Raw genomic sequence first — 24,931 nt, 5'->3', positions numbered from 1 at the left:
CCCTCCTTCTGCAGGACAACGCTCCGGTCCACAACTCGCATGTCGGCCGATCTGAAGCACGGGCGTGTAGTTACGACATCATACAACATCCTCCCTACTCTCCTGGCATTGCACCCTCTGACTTTAACCTCTTTCCAGCCATGAAGTTGTTTGTGCAGGGAAAGCGTTTCCTAGATGATGCAGCTTTGATTTCTGAAGTCATGTCGTAGTTGGAGGGCCAACCTGGCGTATTCTACACAAACGGTCTCCAGAAATGCATCAAACTATGGGAGAAATGCATAAATCGGGGTGGTTTCTATGTAGAGAAGGCTAATAACCGTGCCCAGTTTCGTTGCTTACTACTATGGGAAGTGGGCCAGGGGCATTACTTATTGCACGCTCCTCGTATATATATATATATATATATATATATATATATATATATATATATATATATATATATATATATATGGGTGTGTGTGCGTATATATATATATATATATATAATTATATATATATATATATATGTGTGTGTGGGTGTGGCATAATCACGTTGACCCACTGCTTACCGAAAGATCATCGATGTTAAGCAGCGTTGAGTCTGGTCAGTACTATTATGTGTGGCCTTTTGAGAATTCTAGGTACTTTATGTACTCTCTGTACATATCAGCATTGTTTTCAGTCGTCTTGGACTTTCCGCCACTTGACTCAAGCAGTGCTGATTCAGAGGCGGTGTGGTTGAAGATTGCACAAAGCTATCTTCATATTTACACACGCAGCTACTCTTAAATAAAATCCATTTTCTGTCAGCGATGGGCGGAGGCATCAGCCATTAAATAATTGTTAAGTAATTGGGTTAGATAAAACGTTGAAGATAAGAAATATGCCTCGGAATTTCGTGTTTACATCAGAAGTTATATAGTTACATATTTATGACGAGTATCGCCATTTTCTTCACATGAAAATTCCATCTTTTAGTAAATGTGCACGCAACTACTATCATAGTAAATACTATAACTACTATATGATACAGATTAATATTTATATGCATGGATTAGATTTTAAAAATAAAAAGAAAATTGGGCAGTTACATTTTTTGAAAGGATTTCTATTCATAGGAGTTTCCGTTAGACGATGTAACGTTAAATCCCCTTGTTGGTAAGACTTCCATCACAACTTCTGATTTAACGTATTACTTACAACTACAAAAGTCGATTAGAATAGCTTTTTGTTAAATTATTTTCAATATTTTCCAGGAGTTTAATAACGAACACAATTTGCAATAATACAAATATACAAAGTGATTTAAATGACTCTAAATTTTATTACATATGCTAAAATAAAGAATAATATAAATAAACGAAAATAAGAGTATATTTATTGCAATTATTTATATTCTATGAATTGTAATATTATATCTTGTAAACTTAATTCAAGTGCCGTTAGTGTTACAACAAACCTTTGTTAAATAATTATATATATATATATATATATATATATATATATATATATATATATATATATACACTCGTGAGCAAAATAAAATGGGCCAATCAAATTTTATACGTTTTATTGCATTAAACGCTATATTAAACAAAACACAATTGAACAAGGAAACTTAAAAGAGACTAATAACACAGAAAAAATGCATTTACTTTAATAATGCTTAGTATTGCATCACATTCCATTTTACTTTCTTTAAAGATCAATCCTTTTAGACAAGCTCTCAACCAAAGTGGAACACTGTGAAGAGGAAATGCTATTCAATGGAATACCCAGCGTTTTACCCAGCTTCTCACAGTATGCCATTGTTCGAAAATATTCTTGCAGCCAATGCACGATATATTATGAACCAAGTACTCTCGATTGGGGTTAAATTAGGACGTTGATCTGGCTAAAACATTACATTAATTGAATTAGCAGAAAACATTTTTTTTTTACTTTATCAGTGTGTGCATGGGAATTATCTTGTTGAAAAACACTGTTCTGGGATATTCCCAGCGTAGGGATACTTAGTAAAAGTCCTGTTTCTAATATTCGAATCTATTTCTTTGCATTGGTTGCCTTCTCACATCTAATAAGTTCCCCAACGCTGACTGCAGTAAAAATTCCCCATAACATTATCCCTCCATTCCCGTGTTTAACTATCGTTATTATGCAACTTAGTGAAAATCTGTCTCCAGTTCATTGAATGCACCACTCAGGAGCATCAGTAAAAAAATCTTAATTCATTTGACCAGAAAACATTCCTGAATCAGTCTGTATCTTTCGTGTCATAACACGAGAAAAATCTCTTTCTCTCATTGATGTTCCTCTTAGATAAAAATGTTTTTTTGCATACCTTTTGGAATAAAATCCAATTTCTTTCATTCGTCTAGATATTGTATATCTAGAAAGAGGATTTCCAGCCCCTATTTTGCACTTTTTGCTATGGTAAACATAAGTTTTCTTTCGCTCCTTCCAAACATTTAATTTAAGCCTGTGGTCGTCCTTCAAAGTGAATGCTCTAAGGCGACCGGATTCAAATTTCATTTTTACAGAGCGTTTGATTTCGATCCTGTGACCAATTTGTTTCACTGCAGAAAGAGACGTTTTCACATTTTCAGATCTTAAAATATCAAAAATCTGCTTATAAGTCATTTTGGACTGGCTTAATCCTACTATTCGTTTTTTTATATCCTCGCCAAGATGATGTCTTAGCATTTTAGGATGAATTTTTCGACTTATTATTATAAGCCCTAATAATAATAATTTGTAAAATAGGACTTTTTAGTTAAAATTTACAAGAATTCATGGACAAATGTTGAAAAATCGATATTCTTCCTTCTTTCAACCATTGCCCGTTTTCTGCTCATGAGTATATATATATATATATATATATATATATATATATATATATATATATATATTTAAATTTAAATAAGGGAGTAGTCACCAACAATGTGTACTTTTTAACATTATTTTTTTATTCCGTGTCTTGGTTTTTCATTGAGAATTATGTTTGGATCATTGTAATAATGTTTTTAAGTCATTGAAATCGTTTACGCGCGTTTCAGACGGTCTGTGATGCGTCCTCGTCAGAAATTATTTTAAAATGTGTAAAAATGGCGATTTTCGTAGTTAATTTGAAAAGAGAACCCCCTCATGACTGAAACGACTATCATCCCTATTCTATCATCCTCCTCTCATACCTATACCCCCTCCCATGCCCCCCTCTGGGGAACAAAATCTTCCCCACACTAGGAACCGATCCTGGGTCTGGCCATACCCACATGGGGAGACCAATAAATAGAAACATTAAAAAATCCCCTATTTTAAATACACTCCTCTTTCTTAACAAACATATTATAAGACTAAAACGAAAAATCACAATACTAAAACCCAAGAATCCAAAAAATAAATATCAAAATAGAATGAAAGAACCCCTACCCTTATTTCAGAAGAGGCATTCTCCCTTCCCCACACATACACATTAGTAACGACCTCTGACCACAGCCGCCTTCCTAAGAAAGCAAATAACCCCAAAATACTATAACAAATATACACATTCCCAAACCAATAAAAGCAACACACACACACACGCACACACACGCGCGCGCACACACACACATAAACAAAACAAGCACACACACAGACACACACACACACACACACCCTACCCCACCCTAAAGGAAAAGAAAAAAAACATTAGCAGAAAGAGATAGCGACTACAGCGAGGTCAACGTCTCCCTGGACAAGCCAAATAAAAAAGCAATAAAAATTCAGCACACCAATGAATAATAAACACTTACAAGCCTTGGAAAAACTTCAAATTAACTACGAAAATCGCCATTTTTACACATTTTAAAATAATTTCTGACGAGGACGCATCACAGACCGTCTGAAACGCGAGTAAACGATTTCAATGACTTAAAAACATTATTACAATGATCCAAACATAATTCTCAATGAAAAACCAAGACACGGAATAAAAAAATAATGTTAAAAAATACACATTGTTGGTGACTACTTCCTTATTTAAATATACATCTTTCTTTCGTTGGAATTTATAAACCCATTTTATATAAATATATATATATATATATATATATATATATATATGTGTGTATATGTATATGTAGAAATATATTTTCTTATTATATATCAATCCATATACGAGAAGCTCAATGTGATTACATAGCAATATATAGAATAAATGACAAAAAGTAATATTCCAAAATTCATGATGTTATAGTTTATTCCTTTGAATCAGTTGATTTATACAATTCTTGACAGTATCGTAGCGAAAAATCAATCACTTAATTTTTATATCAATTAGTGAATATATTATGCCCTTAAATTATCAAAAGAAATAGCAAAGTTAAATCCGTCAAAAGGAAGTAAAATGTGATTTGACATGGTGCAAATCCGAAAATGGGAAGAGAAGCTGAAGTTACCTCACTCTCTCTCTCTCCATATATATATATATATATATATATATATATATATATATATATATATATATATATATATATATATATATATATATATAAAGTTAACTGCAGCTTCTCTTCCAGTCAAATGATTCGGGAACATTACTTAATAAATGCATCAATGCGGATAAAATGAAGTTTGACCTAATTTTTAAAACATCACATTTTTTACAGTAAAAATAAATGTTATGTGCTTAATTATTATTTAAGTTTTTTTTTGTTTTTTTTTTACAATATGTCATATAATTCGGGGGCATCCTTTATTTAAAACCGGTATATTTTATCAATTTATATTTCTTGTGATTTATCAATCTCGGTATAATCTCGAATTAGAACTACTAGAAATTTTAACATCGGTAATAAAAGTAAAATTCCCATGTTACTTTTTATAGAGAATTTTTCACAAACTGATTATATGTTGACTTGTAATTTTAATGAACTTATTGTAATTCCTAAGAAATAATGTCGCAATAATAAAATTTTAGGACACATTACACAGAAAATAGAACCTGAACACATAAGTACCTCTAACTAAGCGAAATCTATTGACATCCTGATTGTTATTGACATTGGTTTTCAATGTGTTCCAGAATTTTAATATATCTATTTTTATATATGTGCTTATTTATTTAAATGCTACCTATTTTGGGTGGATCATAGTAAAAAGTTAAATAAAGAAACTGTCACTAGAATATAATGCAATAATTTTTTGTGTAAATACAGAAATCACGTTTACACACTGGTGCTCACCAGATCACTGAAGTTTAGCAACGTTGAGCCTGGCTAGCACCAGATGGGTGACCATTATGGAAGGCGAGGCGTTGTATGTACCGCGAGGTAAAATACCAGGTGGAGACACTGGCGCGATCTATACTTCTCTCGAGGGTAGATGAGCTTAAACAGTTTTAAGCAACCCATCAATTAATGGCGGCACGACAAAAATACCTTTGACAGACGTGGCGAAGCTTCAAGTATCCAATTACGACAAGATATTAATTACACTACAAACTCGAGTAGTGAGTTCAATCTCGGAAACGGTCGCATTTTACGTTACGTTTTTGTGTAAAGAAAGTGAACTTGTTTCTTTGGGCACGTATCTACCTAAGTAACAGCCAAATAGCGTAAGGTTCAGGCGGTGAGATCCCAAATCGTCGCTTGAGTTACATTCAAATCTAGCCACAATGATGAGTTGTTCTATTCGCGCAACATTCTGTCTATGGATGATTGGATGATTACCTGTTTACACACACACATATATATATATATATATATATATATATATATATATATATATATATATATATATATATATATATATGATAAGTAAATGATAAAATTCTATACTCCAATTTCCATTATGCTGACCATCTTACAATTTACTTCTTTAAGTTAGTTAACATTTACAATTCTTGACAGTATCTGTTTCATAGCACGAAGTAATGTACTTAATTATTATTATATCAATCAATGAATCTATTTTGCCCTTAACTCATCAAAAAAATATCAAGTAGCAATCCCCCAAAAGGAAATAAAATGTGTTTGGGTATGATTAAAAAATTGGAAAATTGGAAGAAAAAAAAGCTTGAAATAGCTTTTGTTTGCTTATATTACACCATTTTGAAATTATATACTTTCAAAAATTGTAACTGTCAATTTTCATCATCATAAAATATGGAATATAGACATTTGCCATTGATTCATTATATGCTTTGTAATTACATTTAACTTTTTAAAGGAGGGGTAGTATATATCAAAAGGAAATATAAGTGCATACATAATATTTCCAGGGATATATATATATATATATATATATATATATATATATATATATATATATATATATATACTAGCTGTACCCTGCCACGCGTTGCTGCGGCTCAATTTGGTGCAATGGAAAATTCTAATAAAAAGAGAAAATGCATGTTTCTCATATTCTTAGTACAGCAATCCACTCCAAAAAGTAAAAAAAAAAACAAAAAAAAAAACAAAAGCGAAAATGAAGAAAAATGTTACTCTTGCAGAAATGGATCCTGCTCCTCGGGATTACCGTCAATCATTGCTTGGGCTCGACCAACAATCAGTGGATAAAGCTGAACGTAGCAAAAATGTTGAAACGCTAATTTTTTTTTTGTTTTTTTCTGTATACAAAAATGTGAGTTAGTAATTTATATTTGAGTGATGGGGGGAGGGTTACTGTACACAGATTCGAAAAAGTTGTCAAAAACAAATTATGAAAGGTAAGGTAAGTTATATTTCTACCTAATTGGATAATTGTTTAGTGTTTTAATGTAATGTAAAATGTTTAATCGGCTCGAAAAACAGAAATGGTTGCAGACTCTGTTGATTAAGTTAAGTTTGGGAAAGTAAGTTGAAAACTAAAAACTATACAATACAGTGTCAAAAACCCACCGAATATATGTTACCATGATATAGGCTGACATAATCGGTGGGTTTGTGACAGTATGTTTTATAGTTTTATTTTTAACTCACTTTCTCAAACTTAACGTACTCCACAGTGTCCGCAACCATTTGTATCTTTCAAATACACCGATAAAGAGTTTTTCGAGCCGACTAAACGTTACATTAAATGAAAAGGGTTTGTATCATTAAACACAGATACAAAGAAGTTGTCAAAACATAAATATATAACAAATAAATGTTATCAAAGGCAAGAAAAGTAAATGTTCTACCTAACTGGATAAGAGTGTAGTATTTTTATGTAATGTATAATGTTTAATCGGTTCAAAAACATGCAGTTTTATCGGTATATTTGAAAAATACAAATGGCGGCAGACTGTATCAGACACATTAAGTTTGGGGATATTTTGGGAAAATGAGTTTAAACTAAAAAACTTTACAATATACTGTTAGGAACTCACTCAATATATGTTACTGTGACGTGGGCTGACATATAATCAGTGGTTTTAAACTTTTGCTCGATACAGGTGACGACTTTTTAGAGTCCCATTTAGTGATTACCTGGTTTGAGGATATTTGTACGACTAAATGACAAATCTGCTCCAAAAATCCGGTATTATTTTACTTTAAGGCCCGTCTCATGTTCGTATATAACGAAATATTTTATTGTAGATTTCGGGGTACTAAAAACGAATCTGCAAACCGTTTCCGTCGCAAAAAGAAAGTGTTCATGATATGAAGAAATTACTTTTTCGAAAAGTGGGTGATCACTTTTCAATGTAAATTTAACTTAGAATCAGCACCCACTTTCTGACCACCTGAGAGACGCGCATTTTTCTGTGTGTTTCTTGGCTAAAAAGGTTTTTGTTTGATTTCTTTTGCATGGTAATAACCCCTGAACTCTGGGACTATTTTCCATTTCATAGCCGTAGCCTTAGTTTATGCTACGCGCGAGCATAAGCGAAAGCTGTTTAGCCAATAAACATGGGAAAAGTCCAACCCTCTCTCAGCTGGCTAGAAAGTGGGTGCTTATTTTAAGTTAAATTTACATGGAAAAGCGATCGCCTACTTTTCGAAAAAGTAATTTCTTCATATTATAAAAACTATATTTTGCGACGGAAAGAGTTTGCAGATTTGTTTTCAGCACATCGAAATCTACAAAAACTTTTTTTTTATATCCAAACGTGAGACGCACGCATGGAAATTTTTATCAAAAATCCGGGAGAAAATAGTGGGTTTGTTTTACTGTACAAATAGATTCGAAAAAGTAAAAAAAAACAATATATAACAAATAAATGTTATCAAAGGCAAGATAAGTTACTTTTCTATCAAACTGGATATATTTTTTATTCAATGTAACATATTTATTCAGCTCGACAAACATACAGTGTTTACCGATATTTTGGAAAATTTAAGATGGCGTCTGATTCTCTCTTTAACACGGTAAGTTTGGGAAAAGGTGTTATAAATAAAAAAAAAACTATACAAAATACTATTAAAAACCCGCCGAATATATGTCAACCTATGGCACGGTAACATATATTGAGCGAGTTTTTAACAGTATTTTATCTGGGTTCTTATTTATATAACACCTTTTCCCAAACTTACCGTGTTTAAGAGAGAATCAGACGCCATCTTGAATTTTCCAATACATCGGTAAACGCAGTTTGTTTTTCGAGCTGAATAAATATGTTACATTGAATAAAAACACGAAAAATATAAATCACATCCCCCCAACAAATTAGAGTGGTCGGTGTTCTGTAGTAGCGTATCTGGATATTTCCCAAAAACATATTTAGCTTTGGCTATAAATTCCCAAACTCATTTCACCCTAAATAATTTAGGTGACTGAAATAGGAATCTAATTGAATCTTTAATTTCCTGAATAGTATGCGAGAATTAATTTTTCTTCGAGTTATATCGAATTCATTAATACGGACTTTAGGGGCTTTTTTCGTAATGTTACTGTAAAAATTATTTTTTTATAGTTACAAATTACGATGCTTTAAAAAAAAGAAAAAATAAATTCTTGCGTTTTTTATTTACTACTGAAAACCATAACTTTAGTAAAGGTATTTTGTTTAAACAAAATAAAACATTTTCACTAAGAGTTAAGTAACAATAATCAGTTCATTATATTATGCGATCATTATTTTAAAAATACAGCAATTTTCATTAAAATTCGTTAATTTCCTGATTTTTGGTGAATTTTTAAGTAAAGGGAGGAGTCAAAATGTGTATACACTTTGAGCGTCAGCATTCATTTTGTGTGTTTTTTTTAGTGATGCAATGTTGTCAACTGAGATTTAAAAAAAACCCGCGAGATCAGGAGAATCCTACAATAAAAAAATTATAAATATAATATATTCAATATATAAAATGTTCCGTGTTTTCTCACTATATGTTTCTGGAATTATATTGAAGCGGTTAGCTCCCCAGAAGGCTTACATATTGTATCAGTTAGTTTTGCCTGTTGTTTTTCAGAGAGGGTATTTTTTTTGCAGGAAACACATCATAAACTCAAACTTTTTATAATAAAAGTTAAATTGAAATATACTGCAAATTAAACATCACAATAATGGTGCAACATATTTTGAAATTAGAAAAATTTTAAACAAAAAAAACTTTGTTTTAGCATAGCAAGCGACAAACTGTTTTTTGGCCTTATATAATAAAGAAATGATGTGTAAATTAAAAAATTTGGAAGATAAACAAATGAAATATGTTTTTTTGTTTGTTTTTTTTACTTATCGAGTTAACAGAAAATGAAATCTTTCGTCAATTCGTGGCTGTGATATGAATCGAACCAGAAGTTCAGTTTTATCAACAGAACAGATTCGCAGTAACGGTTAAAAAAATATATTTATTTTATTTAATATTTTAATAATTCGCGAGGCAAATTTATTTTAATAACATAAAAACATACCTTCACTCTAAAGATGGGTTGTCTGAAAATTTCAAATAAATTGGTAACGTAGAAATATGGTTTTATTCGTTTGGAACGAACCAAATTTACGTTTATATATATATATATATATATATATATATATATATATATATATATATATATATATATATATATATAATGTAATATAATATACATATATGTATGTATATATATTATATTATATCATATTAAATTATATTATATTATGTTATAGTATCTTAAATGATACAAAATGTTCCCAGCGTTGGCCGTATTTCGTTTGTACATCTGTGCGTACATACGAGATTAAAAACTATTGATTACCACAGGACACTTCTCTCTGCGCAACGCAGAGTAAATTTTCTTTTAAGTTTTGTATTCAGATTTGTTTGCAACTGTTTGAATGCCACAAACAGAAGTTTTTTTGGCAAATGGATCTACCACTCAGTAGTTGGTAATCGACCAAAAGGATAATGCCAAATTATATCGACTATGCTTGATGTGTAATAAACATTTAGTATTTTTTTGTGGGCGGCGGGGGAGTAAAGTAAAATGGTTTTAAATGTTCGTGTTTGGCTGAATAAAAAGTGCAGATAAAAATATATCGATTAAAAACAGTATTTTTTAAAATCAAGTAAAATTTACATCATATTAGTGTTGTATCTTCTTTGCTTCAAATATAAATGGGATGGAGGGGTTGAAAACGTTACCATTTAGCATGCGCATATGTAAATAAGTTATATTCGAACTGCGTGCCACTTTACTTATTTAATTAATGTGGATAAAATAATTTGAGGCAGGGGTTAACATTTACTGCTTCATAAAAACTATCAACCATGGCAGGTGTTTGTGTGCAGACTCAAAAAGTGGAAACTAATAAATACAAATAAATTTAACAGTAAAAACATTACATCATCTAATTTAAATTGGAAATCACATTAGTTGTTTTTTGTTTCTGTTTCAAATATTTAATAGAGGCTGGCGAACGCTACAATAACTTGATATTCTGAAGTTTATGGATCGTGTAAAAAAGTAACTTTATATTTATACCCCTATTCTGCATATTAAATGTAGGCTTTCATTGCTATTATTTACTTTTATGTAATTCAATAAACAAAAAATATAGTAAACTATAGGTTGACGTGACAATTCTACACTATCGTACTAAACAGATAAAACACCTTTCCCATTTAGTTATTTACGAAGTATCGTGCCATATAATAATTATATATATATATATATATAGAGAGAGAGAGAGACAGAGAGACAGAGACAGAGAGGGACAGAGAGACAGAGAGAGGGGGAGAGAGAGTAATTTATAAAATATATATGGCGATTAAGTTACACTGAATATTCCGCGTGTCATCCACTCTCAGATTCTTCAGGCTTATGCTCATACGCCTGAAGAATCCTAGAGTGGATGAAACGTGAAATATTCAGTGTAGCTTTATCGCTATATATATATATTTTTATAAATTTTTAACTAGCTCTACCTAGTATTGAGCAGTTTTGAAGAAAATACTTAAAGTGTACGCATAAGTTTATACTTTCGTATATTAATTTTTATATATATATATATATATATATAGAGAGAGAGAGAGATAAAGAGAGAGATAGAGAGAGCTTTTATTAAAGGCACCGCGATATTTAGTTATATCTTGGGTTGCAATCTAAACCGCCAATTTCATATGAGGAGAATGTGCGATTAGCTGTTAGTTTTTCGGAAGGTCTTCCCAGAAGATCATTTTATGACTACGATCGCTTGTCAAATGGTGCTACTATAAATAAGCATTATTTATAACGAAGGCAGTTTTCACATTATTGATATAAAAGTAATAATTTTAGGAAGGGGTTGAAATTAACTAGCACGTAAAGGATGTTTAAAAAATACATCTGCCTGTGCTTCTGTTACTCTATAGGCTGGTGTTATTTTTTACAGATTCCTGTGTCTACTTAGTTAGAACAAAAAGGAGGAACCGTTGAGACTCTTTGTCTGTGTTTTCTATAAGCGACGGTGGATAAACGTACTTTAGGATAGATTTAGAGAACATGGTTTGATAATATTTTTGTAATCTTAAATTAGTGTAGTAGTTACAGATGATGACATTTGTTAGAATAAGCAACTTCCCAATTTTCAATGATACCTGTTCATAAATATATGAGATTAGTCATGTTCAAATAACATGTTATAACACCTTACATACTCTTTTCATCTTGCTTCGTGCAACGTATTAATTTTCCACGGTAAATTATCAGTAACAGTAGTTGAAAACTGTAGAAGTAATCAAGAAAACCTTCCTATGGGGCTTAAGTAAATATTATAACTCTCTTCTCAGCAATTTCATGAGAAGACAAACTAGATTTTAAAAAAGAAAATCAATATTCCTATTATTCAGCATATAGTTGAACTTGGTTTAGTTTTGAACGTTGGCTTCGTCAATTGCATCATGAATCCCGTAATTGCAAGGGAAGGCACGTAATGCTTACCAATAATAGGGAAAATATTTTAATGAAACTGATTTTATTTGGATCATGTTGCTATTAAGTCCAGCACGATCTCATTAGAGAGAAATTATATCATAATTGGGACGATTCCTTTTAAAAACACATGAAATTTACAATTTATTTACATTATCGATGAGGTAAAATCCGTTACCTAAAAAATCTAAATTAGGCAATGAGAAATTCATACCAATCACTAAAACTGAATGAGTAGATCTGCATAGAATAAAACACATTATTCTGTTCCCTTACGTGTACTTTTGTGTGTCAATATTTGTGTAGCATTTCAAGTGTTCCTTTCTAAAATAAATCATGTATTTAACCTGTTAAAACTTAATAATTCAGTTAGAAATACTTAATAAAATAAGAAAGCAAACACTTAAAATGTGTAAAGACGAAAAGCTGATGGATTAATTAAAACAGAATCTTTCAACAAATTCGGATAGGTATCGTAAAAACATAATATTTAAAATTACGCCTATAGTCACACGGAGATTTCAATATGCCGATGCATTATAAAAAATAATGACGCCCCAAGATGAATGTAATTTAGAAATGAATAATTCATTTTAGTCCAGCATAATATACATTAGAATGTCTATATTAAACCGTGTTTCTGCTTTATTTTTCATGAATACGCATGTTTTGAAACGCACATTAATATCACAATATGTAAGGATTTGTTTGATTTGACGATAATCCATTGGCAATGAATTGCCGATGTCAACACAGATAAAAACACATACATTTTGACAAATGAAACTTATTTTCAATGAATAATCGATACATTTTGTATGACACTAAATTTCCCTCTACTTCTGTGTTTATTGGCAACGATTGTGAATCGGAATGCTGGGATCGAATATCCCGACCCGCACTACGTTTGGCATTTGCGATTGCGCAAGCATAAAACAATAGTGTATATAATTAGACAAATGATTATTTATATTAATTAATAAACATCGAGAAAAAATCTGAAATCGAGCTTATTAAATAGCTCTAAGCATAATTCAACCACATGTTTCTACACGTAAGTTTTATAGTTAATAGTACACTCCAAATTATTAACTTCTGGTTGTGTAGTTGACATTGCTCAAACGCAATATGCAGTTTGCAACCATATCTGGCATAAGAAGAACATGTATAGTATGCGGTGTATAAAAGCTAACAAGCATCGTCAAAGTGAAATGACCGCTGCCAAGGAAAGGAATTGTATCGCAAGAATTAGGAACTTGCGATTTTTGGAAAAGTAATAAAAGCATACTAAACTATCGAAAATTAAAATATCTCCTCTTATCCAACAAACTTATTGTCGTCGTCATAGAGGCCGATAAAGCATGCCTGTTCGCCCGTTGGTATGCTTCCAACTTTAATTTAGACCCAATAGACCCCCCTTCCCAAATTTAATTTGGCGGAAAGGAAGCTCCACTCAATGGTCTCAAAATACGTCCATACTTTGTGAGTGATGTCTTACAAAATCCTGGACACATCGAAATCGTCTTAGACTTAATTAATGCAGACCATACTAATCAGCATATGTCCCGCTGAGGTTGCGCAAGTGCACTCAAAACTCTTCAAAAAATGCCGTACTAAACATTGCTTAACTGACTACTGGAAATTTGGTTCTGCTATATCACTTTTCAAAAATTAACCCAAGTTGACTCAATTAATTTCCCATAACCCCTCTTCTCTTTGCAAAAATACTTGAGTCTTTACTCAATCTAGAACGAATCTACCACTTCATAGAGTATAAACATTTTACGATCGATAGTATTGATTTGTGCTACCCTATTCTACTTTAGATACCCTATCCCTAACTTATATACTACACACTATTAATTTCTTAGCAAGCGATTGATATAGATAGAAAGAGAAAGAGAGAGAGAGAGATTTTTATACACAAAATAATAAGGGGCAGTACTTGATTTTTGTATTCATTACCCCATCAATAATATTTATCATTAAAATAAAATACGTATTATATACGTTTGAAGACAAAACAACGCATTTTTACAACATAAACAGACATTTATTTTGTTTAAAATTTATATTGAAACTCATAAATATATTTCTAAGGAAAACTTCATCTTCAGTATGTCCTTTTGTTGTTTTTTTTGCCATGTTGTTGTTGGAACAGAGAATCAGCAAGTATAATCCGTTTGTTAATTTTACGATAGCATTCTAAATCTCTGAACGATCCGTTTGGTCACGCGGAATTCACATTAAGATTGTTGTTCTTTAGTAGCGGTGGTTGAATAAAATAAAATACGTATTATATACGTTTGAAGTTAAAACAACGCATTATTACAAAATAAACAGACATTCATTTTGTTTGAAATTTATATTGAAACTCCAATATATTTCGAAGGAAACTTTCCTCTTCCGTATGTCTTTCATTTTTTTGCCATATTTGTCAATGTTTTTTTTTTTTTTTTTTTTTCTGTGAATTTTCGGCAATCTTTACAAGTCAATACTTTAAGTTTTCCCAAAAGTAAAATCAATTTCAAACGCACTTGATAAATTCTATTTTCTATTCATGTTTCGTAAGTTTACATCAAGTGAATAACTATACAAACAAGTCCTGTGATATTCTAATATACTGTGTGTACCAAAAAATGACGTGGTGGAAATAATTATATCGGAAATAGGGTTAATCGCGATATGTGTGAGAAGGCAGCAAACTGTTTCTCAAGTTATCCATACCGCTCCGCCAAAATAAACAAAAAATGTTTTTGAAATAGATTACCTATATCGTTACGCTGATTTAGTTTTTTTTTTTTTTTCATAGAATACAGCAGACTCAAGAAATCGAACCATGGTCTAGGTCTAGGGTTGGTAAGCAGGATTTCTATTAGACATTACATATTTACAAATACTATATTATCTATAATTGCCAAATTGCTACTAGAGGTAGCGCGCACACACACACACGCACACACATACCCACCCACACACACACACACACGCACATACCCCCTACACACAGAAATATAATATATATATATATATATATATATTTATGTATATATATATATATATATATATATATATATATATATATATGGGAAGTGAGAAAGAGAAAGAGAGAGAGAGGAGAGTAAGAGAGTGGAAGAGAATAAAAGATAGATAGATATAAAATTAAAAGAGAGTAAGAAGGAGGGAGGATAAGAAAAAAACGAACGAAAAATATCAATTATGATTTAGATTAGCTTTATCCATCAAGATTGGTTCGGTGAATTATACACATGCGCATACACAAACATACATATATACATGAGTGTGTCTGTGTGTGTAATGTAGTTGATTTTTTTGCCGGTAAGCCTTATAAACCCTCTTTATTTGTGTGACGTACTTTTTATGTGGTTTAAAACAGCTTCCACCATGTGGAAAATAACGACTGCAAAAATAAAGTTTTAAATAATTACAGATGCATTACTATCTACTTACGGGTCAAACAAACAATTCTTTCTTTCTGGAATAAGCATCAAGTCAACTCTAATGACTCACATGCGTACATTATATCGAAGTATTATTAGAATATCCATGATAATCAGATGGACAGTATATGCCCTGCATGCTATTTATATTATCACTTCAGCTTATACATGTTTACACTGCAAGGTAAACATCAGGCAGTGTTATATATATATCACATTTAGTCGCGCACAGTTTATGCAAAAAAAAAACGGAGTGGTGCTTTTTTTTCATCTAACGAGGATCCTGACATATGCATGTGAAGGCACAGATTTTCCTTTAATATTAAGGTTTTTATAACAATTATTTTCGTTTCAAAACTGAAATTTATTAATAAAGATAGAAACCAACAATGTGTGTATGGATATTTTCATCACAATAATTTTATATAACCTATTCAAGTATGCGATAGACATCACATCCAAGACCGGGCCCGCGTATGTATACTGTATAAGTCTGAAGGGGACTTCTTACAATAACAGGACTCACCTTTTGTCCGTTGAAGCAGCAGATATTTATTTCAACTTCTTTAACTACATCATATGCGTGTGTAAAAATTATTGTACGCTTTTAAATGCCCGTAGGAAAATATCTGCAATCTTATTTAAGTGACCTCATATGTTTTGGTTTTCTTGTGACGAACTCTACATGTAAACGGGTATTAGCTAGAGTTACCCTCTTTCTCAATGAGTTATGCTCATACAATATGATAGGCTCAGCGACTTTTAACTTGTTATATCGTCTTTACGTTGTTTACAATCACGCTATGAAACTCTGATGAAATCGATGTTAAAAATACATGAATAATAATTGTAAGAGATGCAAGCATAAATCAAAAATACATAGCAAAAGAAACGAATGGCACGTGTAGATATTTAGTTAATTTTTACATTTACATTAAGTCTTATTTAAACAATTAATAAATAATTATTTACTTATAAACTCAGTTACTGAAGAAAAGTGCATAGTATTAATAAAATATAAAGGGGCACAAACATTTCATGAAATCACAATTAGTAGATGATTTTTTTTTTTAATTTCATTAATTTTGGAGGAGAAAAGAAAACCGGGTGTTATTTGCTAAATTTTCACAATAATAATTACTATGATATTTTCCCAATGACTACTGCACGCCCCTTAAGTGTGATCCTCGAGTGGTCACCGGTCTTGATAAGAATTGATTAATTTGTAAAAATAAATGCAACAATTTCTACAAGCCTCATTTTCTAATGATGCAAATGAAAACAAAGGAAATAAATAAATTAAAATCCGGGTCGGTATTATTTTATTTATTTTTTTGGCAAAAGGTTTTACCTTCGCCGCCACATGTCCATCTAGCCTGATAGTTGTTTTCCTTTCTCCGACTACATGCTGACAACACCCCGATCATTAACCTCCTCGGCTTTACAAGTCCATTTCCCTCAACACGCATTTTGCTCTCCCGACCACATGGTGTCCTGTTTTTCTTTTTTTGCTCCTTACAAGTTTACGCACACTTCCTTATATGCTCTTTTTTTTGCGGCTAATACTACATATATCTTAAAATCTTACAGTTTCTACTGATATTTGTCTACCTGTTCATACGCACGCTATCAAAATTTGTCATTATGATTGCTTTCTGTTTATCCAATTTAAAAAAAAAAACGACGGAGGGTGAATCAGTTCAGGAGGTGAAAACAGATTATATTGGAATATCGTTGAACATGCTTATTGTGCTTATATTTCTCTCCTTTATAAATCATATTAAAAAGACGCAAACTAAGCGTTTTTGTTCCAATAAATATCAAATTCGACGGTTGAGTCAATCTTGTCATATCTTAGTAACAATGCAGTAGATACTTTTCATTTGATAAAACCACGGGGAAATAAACAACAGAGTTATACGTTTTCATTTACTGTTATAATTTTGTGATTTTTTAATATAAAATTGTGATTGCGAAACCGATTTTAATTGAAAAATAATCGATTGTAATATTTCTTAGAAGCATTTTATTTCTGTCATGTTTTTATTTCTATAATTTTAATACGAAACCTCAATTGTGTGCTTTTTAAGAAAGGAAGTGCACATATATTCATTCAACTTGATAGCTCTTTATTGAAATTGGGTTTAATTGTTTATTTTACATAGATGGGTTTTCTTGCATAATGGCATTGTGCATTCTTGACACCTTTTATTGCTAAGTTAGTTATGAATGTTGCTAATCATCATTCAGATTATATTAATAGTATCACCTTTTAATGTTTTTACTGTTAGTGTGAAGCTTTGGTCAGCGTTGCTTCTAAATTGCTTGATTTTATTATCACATTCGTATATTGTGTTCATATACAGCTTAAATACATATGTAAATTAATTTTTAAATAATATAGATGTTTATGCTCTCCGCATGAAATGCTATGTATATATTGTACTTCTGTAAATAACATTTTTTTTTATATTTATGTATAACAATAAAAATAAACTCAAAGATCTTTCAAAATGTTGGACTTTTACATAGAATCAAAGTTTTCGACGATGTGTTTAAAGTCAGGCAAAAGCGGAGACAGTGAATATGTGTGTGTGTGTGTGTGTGTGTATGTGTGTTATGGAAAACGAGTAGAGAGAGAAAAAGAGTAAAAATAGTCAATGTATTCAGCATCTCGGGTGTTTTTTTAAATTATGTTTTTTTTTTGTTTTGGCTCATATTGTAATGATAGCAAAAAGAGAAAAAGATGGAATTTTATTGTGTTTATCTTTTTATGTATTGAGCACACATACTAAATAACCTTTCCAGACACGATTACATAGAAATCAACAGGTAAAACTATGTTCGCGCCATTTTACATGTTTTGGTTAATAAGTATCTAGATTCTCATCTGACTATACAAAGTAACATAACGTTATTGGTATAATCATTTTCCGAGGAATATACAGATTAATTATTAGTATAGGGCAGCAATTTTTTTTCAAGCGTTTCGAATACATAGATAACGTGTTTTTTTAATTAAGTTGAATTAATTTTATTAAATTAATTTAATTAATTTTATTACTAGAGCTGTGCCATATTATTTTCATTGTTTTCACTATTGAGTATATATCCATTAATATCTCATATGTTTTATATGTAGTTCTCGGTTGAGAAAGTATGTTTAATTGTGCTTGATATATACCCGAGAGTCCAAAGAATAAAAATAATTTTCTCTTGTAACAACCCTAATTATTTCATACAATCCTCTTTTTGGGGGTAGTTTGCTTAGTCCGAATTTACCGGTTTTAAGTTTCCAGTGTACCCCGATATACACTAAAGAGAAGTGAGAGAATCCACCATAGTTTAATATATGAAAATTAGAAATTATAGTTTGGAGACAATGTACTTACAAAATGTAATTCGAAAATAATACATCGACAAACCAATCGAATACTAAGTTTGCATACGTTTTCAGCAAAAACTATCAAAAGAAGATTGATTATTTGTCAACAACACTTTTAGTATAACCATTCATTTTTTGTAACTGTCTATTTTGCTTGACTTTTTCACGTGTAGTTGACGAACAGGCAAGCATTTCGAGTCCAAAAGCGTAATATATTTTATAATTATTATCTGTTTTTTCACATAGCATTTCGAAGTGTTTTCTGTAATTTATTGAAAATACGAAAATATATGCTTGGAAGTAGATAAATGACGAACATCAAAACAAACACTTCCCATAGCCATCTCACGTTTTCCATTAATTCTAAGCGCATTTCATTGGATACAAAACCAAAATGCGATGAATATACTGCGTTTTTCTCATGGATATACGATGTGTTGTTAATAGCTTATATTCAACAGAGATTACAATACATATACTGCAATACTGCAATACTCAGGAAGTAAAGATAATTATAGCTGGGCTGAGGAATAGGGAATAAAGCCTTCTCCAAAAAAATCATCCTCACGTTAGATATTTCTTTTCTATCAACAAACGAATTTGAGTGTAATTGGGTATTGCTATGGATTCCTCTATCTTTTTGCAGCATGTTGCAAAAAGAGATTCCTATGTTAATAGACAATTATGAATCCATTACTAAATTAAAAAAAAACTGTTCATGGATGTTGCATATTTCAGATGTGCCACTCTTAAATGCCTGTATACACGTTCTACCAAAAGCCAGTATTTACTGTGTCAACGTACAACGTCGGCAAAGATGACTATTCAGATCAGCACAACGTATACTTAAACGTTAATTGCTCTCAGAAAAAAATGTTTATGATATGCCTTTGGCAATCAGTCTTGGCAGTGTTCAAAATAGACTTTAGAAAGTTTAAAATAGACTTCATACCTTGGTGGCAGATGCCCTTTTGTCTTCCCTGCAACCTCTTTCCCACAGTAGAGAATCTGCGAGCTTGCCCTGCTTTATTGTTATTTGCAGGGCAACTGCTCGGATGGGCTCCAATCTATGTTCTTCTATCTCAAAACTTTCACGAAGAAAACTCGTCTGGCGGAAATCACTGTCAATAATTTTCCTCAATATTCATATGCAATTAAAACAAAACGTAGATTCCATAAATTAAGCTCCTTTCTTAGAACTGCACGCGTGGTGAACTCTCCTCCGTTTGTCTGGTTACCATCTGACTAAAATTTGGTTGTCTTCAACTCTAACGTAAACAAATTATTGATGAACAGTCTCGGTTAGTTATCCAATTTACCAAATTCCCACTACTCACGTTTACAATATTATCCTATTGACTACTGTACACTCGGTAACCTTATCCTCGAGTTACCTCCGGGCTTTTATAAATGGTGATCCGTGGATAAAAAAAGCAGTCGGAAGTTTCATATTATCATCCTTATGTAGCAGACGCATTCGTTATTCCTTGACCAATATTGATGAGGTGACGTAAGGTATTTGTAAATTATTATCCAACGTGTCGGTTTTTCTAATTGTTAAACAGTGTATTTATTGAAAATCGCCTGCAGCGGGCCAGACGCAAAAATATATAAATGGTTGCCAGTTTTTAATCGAAAGAGCACCACTTATTTCCATGCATTGTGTCTAAATCCTCCCGGGACGAGAAAACATTAATGCAATAATTTTCTCATTAACCAACAAGGAATAATATTTCTCGACTTTATTCAGTTCAGCATTGCAAAAATGTTTTTACAATTTTTTAATCGTCAATTAGATCCTGTTTAAAAAAAGTATTTTATTTATGATGTAGATCAGTTTTATTCCATACACATTTATTTTCATAATGACACACTATACTTTGTATTCGTAAATTACTTATGGCATTGCTTATCGAATTTCATACTATGATTTCTAGAAAAAGATTAACTGAACAACTGAAATGAAAAAAATGTTTATTTTCGACTTACTATCCAGTATCCACAGTTCAGTAACCAGTTGCAATCGAATGCCGTTGAATTAGTTTACACTGATTTATCATTATTAATCAACTCATTATTTCCTTACATAATGATTAATGATTTATTTTGTTATTCTAAAATATGTATGACAAAGCGAAAAATGTCCAGAAAAATAAATGAAATAGGCAATAATATAAAATACATTTTTAAAAAAGTTCATCATTTCGTCATTTTCTCGCTCGTCATTCGCATTTTCTGCACTGTTTATTTGGTCCAGAATTTCCCTTACGACAACAACGTCATGTTCTCAGATGGAGTAAACGAGCTTACGTTCGCGAAACATGTTTCGGCACAGTGCCGAAATTTGATTCAACAAATTTGGTCGATTTACAAAGCAACCTTTATAATTAACCAATCATTATTTTACTCTAGGAATATTTTCAGACAATAGCAAAATATTTCTCAATCATTCGCGTGCCTCAACATTACACTGCGATCCTGATTTGGAGTTAACTTAATTATAAAAATCATATTTTGAAACTTTATGGATTAGAATTCGTATTTATTACACGAAACAGTATAATAACCAAGAATCATAAGACATCACCCAATAATTAAATACGTTAACAAATAACACTATACATCCGGATGATCTACAACTTTATTAAACAGGGTGTTCTCTTTCTGCAGTAAACCACTAAGAAAGATTCTAACACGATTTATAACAAATCGAAGCATATTTTATAGAAAATGTTACCCTAAATATATTTCAATTTCCGATATTGGAGTAAAGTATATGTTACGAGGGTTTCTTTAAGGGTCTGAAATATTTAAAACCAATAGTAAATAGGTTTTAGAGCTGGATAAGAATATAGATGCAAGAACAGTTCAAAGTTGAATGAATGTAATATTTTTCATCATTTTGATAGACTTATGAACCAGAGCATTATCGTTGTTAAAAGGGAGCATTTTCTTCGCTTATGACTTTTTAGGCGATTAATTAATTTTAAACGAAACTATATTATATGATTTTCTTTCCTCTCTTGTGTTATTTATTTATTGAAAGAAATTAACGTGCAGATGGCACCATCTGGTAGCAAAATCCTAAGTCTATTACTGAATGAAGAGGTAGATCCGGGTTTGACCTATTGTAATATATTAAGGTAATATTACCTATGATTTTGTAAAAAATTTCAAACTATACTATACATCGTCAATGCTTTATTTTGTTTAAATAATGGTCAGCAGACAACGTATGCTGGTTATCATGGACCTCACTGTAGGGAAGTAGTAATAAAAACCATAACATCTATAATGATCCTTCAAGTTTAACATGCAAATATACACAAACAATCAGGTTAATGAATATAAGAGTGGAATGCAATAAAATATACAAATAAAATGCAATAAAACTTGCCCATATTTGTTTGCTTTTATAGACACCTGGTTCATCAGAAATTGTTATTAAATATGTGCATTGCATTCAATCCTTTTATTTTCCAAATCGCTGATAATGTGTTTATTGTTTATCAATGACAAACTGTGTAACCTTTATTCCTTTATATAATGTTTGAAGATTCTAGGAGGATCGAGAAAATTACAGACATTGATTGATTAACGTGTATGGTTTAATATAGTTTATGGAAATATTGGAATAAATGCTGACTTTATTTTGGTATTAAGGTGGTTTTCTTACAACAGAAACAGAAATAAATTAAAATGCCTTCGCAAATGTAAAAAAAATGATTGTTCTTATGATAATGCTTACTGAAATTAATAGCCGACATTGATACACATGTTTGAATAAGCGATTTATGTTGCTATTTTTATATTCTTCATACGAACTCTCTTATGTTTGATAACTGATGTGTACTCTTGAAAAATTATGTAATAAAAGGGTGGCGTATCTCACCAGCAGAAGAGATCGTGAGTTGTTTCCTGTTACAACATTTTAATTCATTTACAGCTTGAATACTCAGGCATATATAACTAATTACATTTACTTTAACTAGCATATGCACGTTTACTATTTACTTACTATATGTTAACGTAATTACTTTTTATAATCAACCATGGTTTTTATTCTTGTTAGACTACGGATTGTAAAGTTTTCAGTCATGTTTAGCTGTGAATTTTTTATTATTTTGATAATCACAGAACATTTATGAGAATTGTTTAAAAGTGAATTTTAAAATTATCTCTATTCTTTTTTTAATATGGATGTCTATTTCTGTGTTCTTTTAAAGATTTCACGGAAACTATTCAGCGAATATAAATAAAATTGTGTCTTGACATTTATTACGTAATATTGCAGCGAACTAAGTTATATGGTATCAGTTTGATTCGAAATAATGAGAAATTAAGAGAAAAAAGGAACTAATAATTAAGTTTTACCTTTTCTCTGGTATTAAAATACGTTGTTCACTGCTACTAATAATAGCAAGGATCCATAAATGATATGTTATATATTATGTAGGTGGTCCATTCCGCACTATGATTTATTCCGCCTGAGTGGATCAGAGAATATTGCAAATTAGATTGTTATTATGGCTAGAACCTCTGCCATGTTAACATTAAAATATTAGACCGTACCCATGGAAGAATCAGATGTAAAAAAAAATTAATTATTTGTAGTGGTTTGCATAAATTACAGTACATGAGTTTTCTACACCAGAATGAAGCAAAACTTTTACTTGGTATATTTCCTTGACTTAGTCTATGTTTTTCAAACATTTTCATGGCTAATATTTTTTTAGAACAGTTTGCTGTTAGTAAAAAAGCTGCCCATATATCAATGAAAGAATAGATCGTTATCAAACGTCAAATACAACAAAGATAGCAACGTTTCTAGTGTCGAGATACTAGACTGTAATTTGCAGAAACTGCAAGAATTTTCTTTAAGTTTTTTTTTTCTGCTTGTAGAGATGTGTCCTTCGTTCACCGACTGTTTGGTGACTATGAAGGAATTGTCTTGGCTCACTAGTGAGGGAACCGCTGGTTTGAGTCTATACCGTTCCGTGTTCTTTCTTAGACTGAAAAATAAACGCATGAGTACAAAAAAGGCGCCAAGTCAAATCACCTGATACATTCACATTTAAACCAATCACAGACCGGCTACTTGAACTGTGTGGCCGGCCGAAAGAAAGATGGCGGTGTATATGGAATTTCTCACACACTGTCAAGGAGGAGAGGAAAAAGTAATTGATAGTCATGACTTTTTCCACAATTCAAGTTAATTATAAAACGGTCGAATAAACGACGAATAGCAAGTTAATCCAAAAAACATAAGTCTTAACTTAGACAATTCAAAAATTTCAATATCTTTTAATTCAGTAAAATTTCATAACTTTTATATGGTTATTTGTTGACAATTTAATATTGAGATTCAATAATTATAACTTAATTCAGTTAAACTTTCTTAATATTACACTGCCAAGGAGTAGAGAAAAAGTAATGGATAATCATTACCTTTTCCCAATAAAAGTTGATTACAACTTTAATTCAATTTATTTTTGTAATATTAATATATGTGTGTCAATGTCTCTTGTAAATTTTCAGTTTAAACTTAAAAATTCACATACATCCAGACGTTAGCTAATTTCCACTATATGGACTGCCCTGAGGAGCTTCATGCTTACAACTAGAGCAAAGCCACCCCCCTAAGGTATCTTGATGATTAACTCCTACGCAGCTGAAATGGTACCATCTGTCACAGGAATCCCAGCACACCATTAGCGATGTTTAGGAACAGAACAGGTTGGACAGAAAAATGGACCTCCTTCTTCTATAACTCAGTTGATATAATATCATAATTTCCCTTAATTTCCAAGGG

This window comes from Euprymna scolopes, chromosome 31 (genome assembly GCF_053919585.1).
Source record: "Euprymna scolopes isolate OS-2025 chromosome 31, ASM5391958v1, whole genome shotgun sequence".
Lineage (NCBI taxonomy): Eukaryota > Metazoa > Mollusca > Cephalopoda > Sepiida > Sepiolidae > Euprymna > Euprymna scolopes.
Note: the sequence above shows the minus strand (reverse complement) of the source record.